A 12294-nucleotide genomic window follows, 5' to 3' on the forward strand; every position below is an offset into this window, starting at 1 on the left:
CTTACTAAGGGGATAACAAAAAGCTTTGTAGGGGCACTCAGAAAAAGGCCTGATCCCTCTGGGGCAAACGGAAATCTACCAATGACAAGGTGGTCATTCTGGACACTTTAAAAAAAATATGTAGACAAAGGTAGTCTGGCTTAGTGGATGCTGGTCACTTGCTCCCTCCACCCTGCCGTACCTTTTCCAAAATCCCTCTACAACAGGCAACAACAACACTTGCTGAAGTCTAATTAAAGTTCTTCTCTCAGATGTGAACAACATTTTTCACAACACTTTTGGAGGTGCCATTTACTATGTCTATTGCCAATTACAGTTGTGATTAGTTGAAAATAGTTTAGGTGAAGCTATTCCCAGGTAAAAAAGTAGTATACTTTAGTGTATTAGAAATATGAATGAAGTACATGAAGTATAAAACAAGTATGCTTCTACTTGTTGTGCTTTATTTAAAGAGTATTTAATATGTACTTTTTAAAAGTATACTTCAAAATAGATGTAATTAAATTCAACTTCAGAGTCCAAAAAGTAAGTACACTAATTTACCAGTAATCAAATTATTTTTTAAATGTACTTTTTGAAAGTGTACTTTTTTGTTAATGTATTTTAAATTGTATAGAAGTTTTTTTTTTTTAAGTGTATTAAATTTGACAGACTTAGAGTGGCAATTCAGTGTACTTATGGGAAGTATATTTTTTTGGAAATTAATTATTAGTATACTTTTTTAAAGTGTACTATGATCTCACTTCATTAGAAGTGTGACTTCTGTACACTTTATACAGTACACTCTAAAATAAGTGTATTTTTAGTGGCACATCAGAGTACTTTCATAAAATATGTTAAAATACAAAAATGTATAGTGGTAACTTAGTGTACACTTATAGTAAGTACACTTATTTTTAATACAGAGTTAGTATAATTTTTGAAAGTGTACACTAATTTCACTTCATCAGTAGTGTAATCTTAGTACACTGTAAACAAAGTGCACTAAATATAAGTGTACTTTTATTAGCATATCAAAGTACACTGAAAAAATGGGAAATAGCAGGTCTTTGAATTTACAAAAATGAATTTAGAATATGCTACGCAATTCATTTATTTTCCTTTCAAGAACATCGTTCAATCTTGTAGACTTCAGGTGTTTTGTATAGATTCCTTTTGCGTTGATTGAAATTGATTGAATTGAACATTTTAAATGATCGAATTAAGTTTGGTCACTACCGGAAATGGTATATTTGAATCAAATGGCGCCAGGAAGTGTAGGTGGCACTTTCCGGGCACTGACACCAACCGTTTATATACTGTCTATGCTGCCAACACAGGCAAACTGTTTCAACAAGGACATCGGCAAAACAAGAAGAATGTGAAGAAGAATGTTGAGCATGTGTTGGCTGCGTGCAGGATTAATTCTACAGCAGCCATATGTTGTCTTCTTCACGAAAAAGTAAGTTAACATCAATCAAAATGATTTTGTTCATGTTCATAATGTTTTTGTACTGCATGTAACGGTTACAAAAGTCCGTTCACTTGTTTGTGCATTCTATAAATATATCGGTTTTCTTGTATCTAAGTTAGCTAATACCATCACTAACTAGTAACTACTTAGTTTAGCATTAATAATTGTGTTTCTCCCCCTGACGGTCCTGCTCCTAACAATGGTATTTCAATGTAGCTAACGAAATGTTAATGGCAGCCGGTGAAGAGGAGCCAGTCAGCCTCATAAGAATGAGTGTTAAGTGGTCGGGTTAGTTCGCAACATTTAGATTACATTGATGCTGTTGTAACGTTACTTTATGTAAATTGTTTGGGTATAACGTTATATGTTGCTTTGCTAATAGCTAAGGTTAGCTAGCTAAGACCACAGGCTTACAAGTTCAATGTAACGTCGGGTAAGAACGAACGAGTGTTGTAGCTAAAGCTGTCGGTTATTCAGTTACAGACTGTGTGCGTGTGTGTGTCGGTTATATGCGGCAGGGTGCTGCTGACATGAAAATGTATCGGAGCAACTAACGTTAGCACAGTGTATGGGAACTCTTCTTTTTTTTTTTTTAACGATGTCCTTTTCCTAAGGCCCCGTCCACACGTACCAAAAACGATCTTTTTTTTTACCCGTCTTCCCTGGATTCGTTTCAAGAATAGTTGCGTCCAAACGAATCCACTTGTAAATGACTCAATATGCTACTTCATAGTCCAGGCCTATAGGCGGCGCTGTTTCTGCTACAGACATTCACAAAAACTGAGTAGAAGTGCATAGTCACTTCCACTTCCCATCATAACATGACTAGCTAGATTAAAACGTTCTCTTAATACATCCGTGGACTATAATACCTTTCACCACTGCTCATTTTATGAAGGCCGCCACAAGAAAACGTGTCTTTGTTTACATTGTATAATGTGCTGTTGGATTGCTTTTTATTTTGCATGATTGTAGCGAGCTAACGTTAGCGCGCTAACGTTAGCTAGCTCTAACATCGGCAGTCAAACAAACATCAATGATCCATGAATGATGTCTTTTTTTTTAATAGCCTTTCTACAATAAGCCGTGGTAAAAGTTACTATAATCCGTTCAAGGAGTTTATAAGCAGACAGATTAACTAGCTAGTTGATAAGTTGTCTACTTCCACTTTATAAACAGATAGCCATAGCAGCTAACGTTAACGTTACTTCGCTGCTGGAGTGGTCAGCTACTTTAGTGATGTTTAACGTTGGCTACATAACGTTAGCAATATATCTTGTGTAGAATCCAGAGGGAAGGGTCAGGGAGCAGAGACACAGTATTTAGATATAGTGTGCTGGTTTGACCACGGAGATGGGACATGCTCGCTTAGCTTCACCGCAGTTGTGGGCGTCAGCGGCCGTGGGAGAGGCATATATATATCAATGGGGAGAGGGTGTAAAAGAGGGGTGTGGCAATAACATCATCGATACGGATCCGTATTTACCATCCATACGAAGCCAAACGAGAGCCGTTTTCGGATTTTTTCACCCTGAGACCAGGTTTCAAAAAAGTTTTCAGGCAGTGCGTTTGCAGGATTCGTCTGGACGGTCGGCCCAAACGATGCAAAACATGTGCGTTTGCACAAAAAAACGTGTGGATGGCCCCTAAATCTCTCTCCACTCCTGCACACTAAAGAAGCCCTCCATAAATCGTTAAGTTTTCATATAAATGAAGCAGCGTTTTTAAGGTCGGACTCAAACTGGATTTTTAGCCCACCTTTGTGTCTTTGTTGTGTGCTTTATTTTGTGTGGTCTTTTAATTATTGAGTCAATGTGCTTGGTTCACCTCACTGATTCTAAATTTTCTTTCATAGGATCCTATTTGAACAGCATACACAATCAAATGCTTTATAGTGGTAAATGCTGTCATATTTGTTTTTTCTTTGTATATTTCCTAAAAAAAATTGAAAGTTACAGATGGAAACATTTATTTGTTTACAAATGAAAATGGACCTACTCTCACAGATATCGCCAATTTAAACTTTAACAGTCTCAGAAACTTCTTTTTTTGAAAAACATTAAGATTTTAGAATTGTGGAAAGGTTATGTAATGTTATAGGTTATATTTTACATACCACAATTTATTTGCAAGAACGGCAAGGCCCAACGTCTACTTATTTTTCATCTTTCTCCTACTATATTCATCTTTTTGTCTCAGTTTTAACCTTTCCTCTATTTTCTTACTTATCTTCATATTTGTATCTTTCTTTGTCTTTACTGTCAATCTCTTTCCTACGTGTTTGGAGTTGACAGCAAGTCTAGTACCTTTTGTAGTAACCATGTTGTAATATTCTTAGAGAAATATGTACCCATATGGCGGTGTACACCAGTTGACTTCAAAGTGTAGTGTGTTCAAAAAAAACAATGCAATCCACATGTTTATTTATGTTTATTACAGTTAGTAATAATAATTAAATAATCTAAGTACTACTAAGTGTGGTAAAGCCACATATTTTTGCAATCTGCACTTTAGTTTGTGTGATTTGTTTCTGACTTTCATATGAATGCTTACACCAGGCTTTGTCAGTGCTCAATATACTACTGTGATTGAAGTAGTTAAATAAAAGATGTCATTCATATAAATTCATGCAATCACTTAATTTCATCATCACATCCAGACCTGGCCTCTAGGAAATAATCTTAATCTATCTAATCTTGTGTTGTTCATACTATACAAGGATGTATTACTTGTCTTTGTTGAATAATACAGAAGACAAAGAGCAGGGCTCGACATTAAGGCTTGTCCGCTTGTCCGGACAAGTGGATTTTTTGTAGGGCAAGTGGAAGAGAAATTTACTTGTCCCACTGGACAAGTTAAAACTCAAACAAACAAAAAATGCCATTTTAGTTCACGTCATGTGCCACTCATTACGTCTATGTTACCGATTTGAAACGATAATTTCTTTCCCCCGCAATCCCGGTCAGCGGACCGCTAACGTTAGACCCAGCCCGCTGTTCAGCTCGTTCTCTGTAAGCGATGCAGCATGAAAGCACGGTGAACCTGCCGGTGTTAGTTAGCTAACATTAGCTTGCTAACTCCGCCTTAACGTTACCTCTTCATCACATCGTTGACAGAAAAGGAGAGACCCGGTGCTAATACGGCACCGGTGCCTTAACGACCGTTATCTACCAGACCGAATTGCAACGCGTTGCCACTGAAATGCCTGCGCTTCTCTCGGATGCTCCGAAAACGGACGTTAGAGGCAACCTAAACATCGCCGCATGTTACGCTAGTTAACACTAGACTCAACAGCAAGTAACGTTAGCCTATCGTTAGCTAGCAGCTGGAGTAAACGGTTAAAATGCTGACAGCTAGTGGTTGTTTTTGTCGTTTAACAGGAACTTACTGGTAAAATAAGTTATTTTTAGAAGTTATTGTTACATTTTTAATAAATCATTTAAATTTCCCTTAGCAATAAACAAACCGTTCTATAATTTTTTTTTTTTTTTGCTCCTTTTTGAACAAAAATAATAAAAACAATATGCAGATTAAATATCAGGTAATGATCAACTGTAAAGTAGCTACACCTTTTTTAAAAGGATCCTTTCGGTAACTCAGCCTCTGCCGGGTAGAAATTTGTGAAATTGTATAAAAAAAGTTAACACCAACATTTAGTGGCAAATTCCATTGTTATGTCTACAAAATTATTTTAGATATAGTAGAAGTTCAAGTCACCACTACCTCTGGTCCAAATATTGATTTTAGTATCTCAGAATATAAACTAAGAATCTCAAAGTAATGAGAAAATGTCAAATATTGACTTAGAATCTCAATATATTGGCTTAGTATCTCAATATTGACTTAATATCTCACTATATTGTTCAGTATCTCAATATATTGATTTATCTCAAAATATTGACTTAGTATCTCAATATATTGACTTAATATCTCACTATATTGATTTAACTCAAAATATTGACTTAGTATCTCAATATATTGACTTAGTAACTCAGAATATTGACAAATAATCTCAAACCAATAAGAACATTTAAAATATTGACTTACAATCTCAATATATTAACTCAATATCTCAAAGTATCGACTTAGTATCTCAATATATTGACTAAGTAACTTAGAATATTGACTAGGAATCTGAAAGGAATGACAAACTTTCTAATATTGAATTAGAATCTCAATATATTAACTTTGGCACATGCAACATATTACTTTGTATTATGGAGTCTGGAGATCCTTTTTTCTTGTTGAAGGGGAAATCAACCTGGGGCACGTTTGTTTCTACTGTTTCAACAGAATTGTATTAATGTTGATAGTGTTTGGATGCTTTCAATGGTTTGTTCAAATTCTGCATTAGCAAAACACTATTGTTTTTATAAAATGGTGAATCTTTACCCGGACAAGGGACTTTTATGCATGGACAAGTGAAACGTAAATGTACTTGTCCGAAGGACAAGTGCCTCAAAAAGTTAATGTCAAGCCCTGAGAGAGCTTAAAAAATTATTGCATATTAAATTGCAATCACAATATTTGTGGAAAAAAAATCACAATTAGATTATTTTCTAAAATCGTTAGCCCTACTTACTACTCCCTTATGATTTAATACTTGTGTATTTGTTTCTCGATTGGTCTTATTGACTGCCTTTTTCTTTTTTTTTTAATAGGGCATGGATGAAGACGCCAGTGTTGGGATTTATGTTCTTAAAGAACATGCTTCAAGTGATGAACCAGGGGACATTGGTATTGTCCTTGAAGGCATCAAGATGTTGCAAGATCTTTATAATGTAGCATTACCTGTTGCTACGCTGTTTGGACTAATGTACAGTATGCCCTGAACTTCAGCTACCCTGCTCGCCTTCGATCCAAAAGATTTGCATGGAACTTGATGGAGGGAAACTTGCCAACAAAGCACTTGCTCTAAAAAACAGGCTCTTCCAGTGAAAGGGCCAGAGAGACTGCGCCGTCAACCAAACAGCGTAGTTGTCCCTAAAGGAATCGTTGGTATGGCTGTACTGTTTGGACTAGTTTTTTTTGTTTGAATTAACTGGACAGGATTTGCATGGAGCTGCATGGAAATAACCTTTTGCAAACCAAGCAAAAGTTTTCTCTCTAGAAAGACCCCATTAAAGACCAACATGCATCTTTGGTACTGCTATACCAGATGGAATTTATTATTTATTTTTTTACACAGGGTTAAAAAATTGTGTCATTTGAAAAACTATTTTGAAAACCGAGTGCACAATTTAAAGGGTAACTTCGGGTTTTTCAACTTGGAGCCTGTGTTCCTCTGTTGTTACTGATGGGAACAACGATCTTCGACATTGGTCCAGTATAAAGCGAGTAGGCCTGTCACGATAACAAGTTTTGCTGGATGATAAATTGTCCCAGAAATTATTGTGATAAACTATAATCATTCGTCCTGAGACCATTTTCATCTAATATAATGATAATGGCATAATAATGCAGGTACACTTTTTCAAAGATAAATAAACTTTTATTTCTAAGGAATTTTTAACACTAGAACTGGAAGACATCGTCCACAGCGGCGTATGTCCGAGCACGGCGGATATCGCTCATTTTTTTTTTTTCTCTTGCCGCTGCCTTTACTGTTCAAGGGTCCTGCTTTTGCCAATATCTGCTTTTGTGTTTTACTTTTGTGTCAATAATAAAGATCCTTTTCTGAAATGCAATTTATAATCTGTTGATGTAATGCACTTGAACTGAATTGTAATATAATACACTTGTAGTGTAATAGCAACATTCATGCTTAAGTATAACAAAATGGGGATAAAAGTACAGATGAAATATACTTCAAACAATTTGTTTCTACCTTACACTATAATAACATTGCACTGAAAGTACGTGTTTATGATGTTTAGGTTGTAATTGAACTTCACTTCAAACACATTATTATTGTCATAGTGGGACACTTTAAAAGCACTAAATATAGTTATGAAGTGCATTTGTAGATCACTTGAAATATCACAGAGGCATACTAAATTAACATAGTTTATAGTAATTGTAAGTATGATAACAGTATGAACAAAATATACTTAAACGCAACTGTAAGTTGCGCTGCAAGGCCTTTTTAAGTGTATTTCAATAAGACTGGCAATACAATTGTACTGTAAGTGTGCTTAACTGCTCATGAATCTTGATTTTCACTAGTGTATTTTAGTGCACTTGAAGTTTAAAAAAAGTTGTTCCATTTTAGTAAACTATTTACACTTGAAGTGTAGTCAAATAGATGTTAAAGTTAATACATAATTGAATACACTTAACTATACTTGGATTTGACAAATAGTACAAAATTTAGAAAATATACTTAGTACACTTTATTAAAGTATATTTTTAATATAATTTTTTTTCACCTGGGTTCTTTGAGTTGGTGCTACAAAGCAAAAAGTGAAAAAATAGTGTGGCTAGAAAAGACTACAACAAAGGCCGAATCTAAAATGCACAAACTCCATAGTGTAGTTTGTTTTTGTAATTTACTAAATTGATTAATAGAGAGCCATGGAGCATCTGGGACCTGTACAGCCTGAGTCCTCTTGTGTCTCAGAACCTCTGTTCAGTCTCCAGTCCATTCAGGACCCCCAAACCATTAACTTTTAGACGAGTGCTGCACAGTACATTCTTAGAATACCTCAGAGCACAAACTATGTAGTGGTCAAGACCTAAAGTATTTGTTGGATAGGCCTGGCTAAGCTGTGCTTGGTGTATGCTCATTCTATCAGAGATTTTAAAAATTCTGATAAATAAATTTGACATAGCCGTGTGTTTCATACCAAAATACCTGGGCCGCGTTCAGCCCTGACAAAATGTAGCAACACGTTTAAAAAAAAAAAAACTGAAACGGGGGTGCGTTGAACACCGTGTTGTGTGCGCAAGCGTTGTGCCTTTTTAAAACCACAAGTTCACAAACACGTCTCTGCTAGGGTATCGCCTATGACAAAGCCAATAAACGAGAGACACACCCAGCAAACGAGAGAAAACATAACTCAAAGCCATTGCGCACCGTTTCAGACCGTTCTGAGGAAACATGGCGTTCAACCAGAAAACCCACGGTGCACACTGCTTTAAGGCTGAATGTGCTCCTGATGTCAACTCAGCTACCGTAGTTTTGCATGAAAACGGTAGCATCACCATGACCTTAGCAGTGGCTAAAATAATTCCACATACTTAATACAATTCGGATTGTATCTAACAATCATCTTTGTGTCAAATAATGTATTTAATTTGATGTATTATATCATTTTATGTTCAATAATCGTTTGTTGGAACATTTAGAAAAGAACCAATCTAACATCTGAGAAGCTAGAACCAGTGACATTTTGGCATTCATGCTTAAAAAATGTGTTAAACAATTATCCAAATGGTTTCCGATTCATTTTTTTTGATGGTCAACTATCTGACTTAATGTCAGCTCCGTCACTGAACTTGAACATCAAACTTAGTATCTAGAATGTCTTCTTTGAAACAGTTTGCCACGTATCAAAAAAGGCTTCAGCTCTCCCAACTGGTAGGGAGTGTCAGGCATGAAAAAACTAAAGACCTGCGAATATCTTAAAGATAAAACCAGCAAATCTGGTTGGCTTTGACTTAGTAGGCTATGTCTAGATATCCTGTGACCTGGTTGACTGATGCTACTCATAGACCTAAAATCTTAGTACGATTAGGGTTGCATGATTTGAGGAAAATAGCGTATACGTAACGTTGTTGAATATTGCAATACCAACATTACAGGGGTCCGTTCCAGGAAGGAGGTTTAACAAACTCTGAGTCTAACCCTGATGTCGGAGTTGATTTACCCTGAGATGGGAAACTCGGTTCCAGAACAGCTGATTTGAGTTGGTTCAATCAACTCGGAGTAGGTTCACTCAGGGTTACGCGCGTGCACCACCACTATAAAAAAGCAGCATGAATGGAGCCATGATTCTACGATTCACCATGGTAACAACCACAAACAAACGGATCGGCGGAAATACTCATGTGCACAAACAGCGAGTTTGAACATGCATTTCGTTAAAAAAGCAAGACAGCGGCTGCTGCTGCAAAAGAGAGAGAATTGGTGTGGGAGAAAATTGCTGCTTGAGTCAATGCGTAAGCATTAACAGTGTATTAATTTCATATTTAATCACAGTTAACTTATAATATTACTGGTGAAAACTGGAATTGTATTACACCTATAATTTAATTTAGGTGCAATCCTGTGGGCAAAAAAGTAAGTTATACTAATCCCATTCTGAGGTTGCAGCTCCATGATCATTAACAGAACTATAATGTATAATAATTTATTTCTTTTTAATGACTCCCACTGGTTTGTATCCAGGGAACACTACAAAAACGTTTAAAAAACATTTCAGAGCGAGTCACACTTTTCTGACGGCTCTGCATACAGCAGCTTTACTATTGCAGTATGATCCGCTACACTGTTATAAAGAAAACTGCAGTTTGCAAAAAATGTAATGCGACACAAAGAATCTGCTGGGATGTTAAAGCATGTCCACGATGGTTGATGTTAGTGATATGAGGATGGATAAGGTTTCTACATATCTGATGGACTGTGATAAAAAATACCTCTCAAATTGGTTATGTGGAAATAAAAATACATCTATAGTTGGGACTCAATATCTTCAATATCCCCACGTAAACTCTCTGTGAAGTAATGCAGCTTTTTCATTAACGAGATCGTCAACAAAAGGACATGACATGTTTGAGAAAAAAACGTTTTATAATCTGCCTAACATAAACCAATACGTTTTTTTATTGCAGATAACAAACTGCATTAAAATGCGCCTGATACAGACTGAATGAATGAATGAGGAAATGAGTGAGAAGAAATTGAAGAAAACCTGCTCCCGACCAGGTTAGGTTCACAGGCTCACAGACTCTGAGGTTAAGTTACCTCTCTTTCTGAAACGGAAAACCCAGAGTTTCCCTCATCTCAGGGTTAACAAACTCAGAGTTTTCCCTAAACCTGCTTTCTGGAACGGACCCCTGGTGTAGGAGCCACATATTGTATGTTGTTTATGGTCTCATTTATGTTGTTTGTTGATTATTATTATATGTTTTCATCATGGTTTGAGAGGAAGTGATAACATATTTGTTTGCTTCACCTGGTTTTCTGGGCTTTGACAGAGAGGGGGTGAGCCTGGGAGCGAACACTTTCTGTTGACCACCATCATTAGGGACAGCAGATGTAAAATAGCCTTTTGGCTAATTCTGTATTATTAGTATGCATTGTCCCTGTAAATAAACCTGAAATAAATAAATTGCAATACAATCTTGAGCGTGTCACTGTGTGTTTATGCATCTCTTAGTGTTTAGTCCCTCGCGGCAGCACTTTGTTGGACTGCTTACAGCCGCCACAGCTGGTGATAAATAAACAACATATTAAAGTGTACTCACTTCCTCCTCTCTACTGCTTTAGGTAAACTGCTCAAATACAACAAATTGCTTGTTGAATTAAAATGAAACTAAACACAAAAGGCACCAGCAGAAAAAGAATGAGTTCAATTTTTAAGTGCAGTTTTCTATTAATACTCTCTTTCAACTAACTCAAAATATCCCTGACTGCAATATCACAGTCTTTTGCAATGTGTTTATCGCGCACGTTGACATAGCCATTATGATAAATAAATAAATAAACGATATGTTGTGCAGCCCTAATTAGGGGTCAATGTCCTGTAAGAGATTTGGAAAAAGGCACTTACATCAAAAGTGCAGGAAAACCAGTTTGATCCAGCCAGCAGGTTCCTGTTTTAAATATGTGCTGTCAGGCTTTCAGGCTGATTGATGAGATTTCCTGACAGGCGGCCAACAATACCGTTTATACCCACAGGGAACCAGCACTCACACCACACTGCAATGTTCTTCACCCCCACCTATTTCCAATGGGCTTCTAAGAAACCCTATGGTTACATCATAAGATTTAGTGAACCATGGAAACTCAACACAAAAGCCTGTATGGATCCCTCACGTGCACCAACGCAATGCTGAGAACAGAATAAGTTCACATGACGCTGCTATGTGACCTGTGTGGTGAACAAGACTGGAGTCATATTTCAGGTACAGGTGAGAGCATTGGGGCATACAGAATTATTGGATTATTGGATTTGATAAAGAGAAGGCAACGTTTTTACATGTTTAACATGGTCAGATGTAAGACTCATGCTCTGATACAGTACAGTGGTCAAAATGTGGATACATGAGAAGATCTAAAAGTGTAGCTAATAATAGGAATGTCTGAGAACGATGATTTGATTTCCAGCCGGTGCTGAATCAGACATAAGCACGGACCAACTCAGGATGGGAGTAGCTCCTGGAAAGAAGGATACAACGTGTCATCAGATGTGGCCCAGGTGGCAGAGCTGCAATATGTATTATGCTGCACTATGCTCACACAGCTTTGCCTGCCACATACCTGTGGGAATTGAGAGCAAGCTGACAAGTAGGCATGAAAGCAGCTACAGAAACAGCTACAAAAATTAAAACACAGTGAGTCCAGGAAAATTATTATGTATTTGCTATGGCTTTATGCGTAAAAAAATCAGTTTTTTTTAACAGACTCATAAACTTTACTATTTTTTAACACTATTCACATACATGCTTTGTCTTTAATAATTTGAAAACTCTAGTGTCTTTAATTCGTCAAACACTACTAGTGAGTATCAAAAGTCTTCTTGCATTAAAGATGGTCAAATCATTTAAGTCTTTTTGCAAACTGCACATGTCTATTAGTAAATACTAAAGAGTTCAGAGCGCTGACGCACTTTACTGGGGACCCTTGCCACGATGTCTGTACATCAGTCACCCAACGCGACCTGACAAGAAGAATTTTA

General features: G+C 36.6%; 1 protein-coding gene and 1 long non-coding RNA gene across 6 annotated transcripts in view; one reads left to right on the forward strand and one right to left on the reverse strand.

Annotated features, from left to right (window-relative positions):
- The window catches only part of fam13a (family with sequence similarity 13 member A), a 74261-nt gene that overhangs the window by 39093 nt on the left and 22874 nt on the right, over positions 1 to 12294 (reverse strand). The gene's annotated exons all lie outside the window — the stretch shown is intronic.
- LOC114565853 (uncharacterized) lies at positions 1310 to 7135 on the forward strand. Its single transcript, XR_003693991.1, has 2 exons — positions 1310 to 1441; positions 6115 to 7135. It is a non-coding gene; the product is annotated as an uncharacterized LOC114565853 (long non-coding RNA).

The sequence above is a fragment of the Perca flavescens genome, chromosome 2, assembly GCF_004354835.1.
Source record: "Perca flavescens isolate YP-PL-M2 chromosome 2, PFLA_1.0, whole genome shotgun sequence".
Taxonomy (NCBI): domain Eukaryota; kingdom Metazoa; phylum Chordata; class Actinopteri; order Perciformes; family Percidae; genus Perca; species Perca flavescens.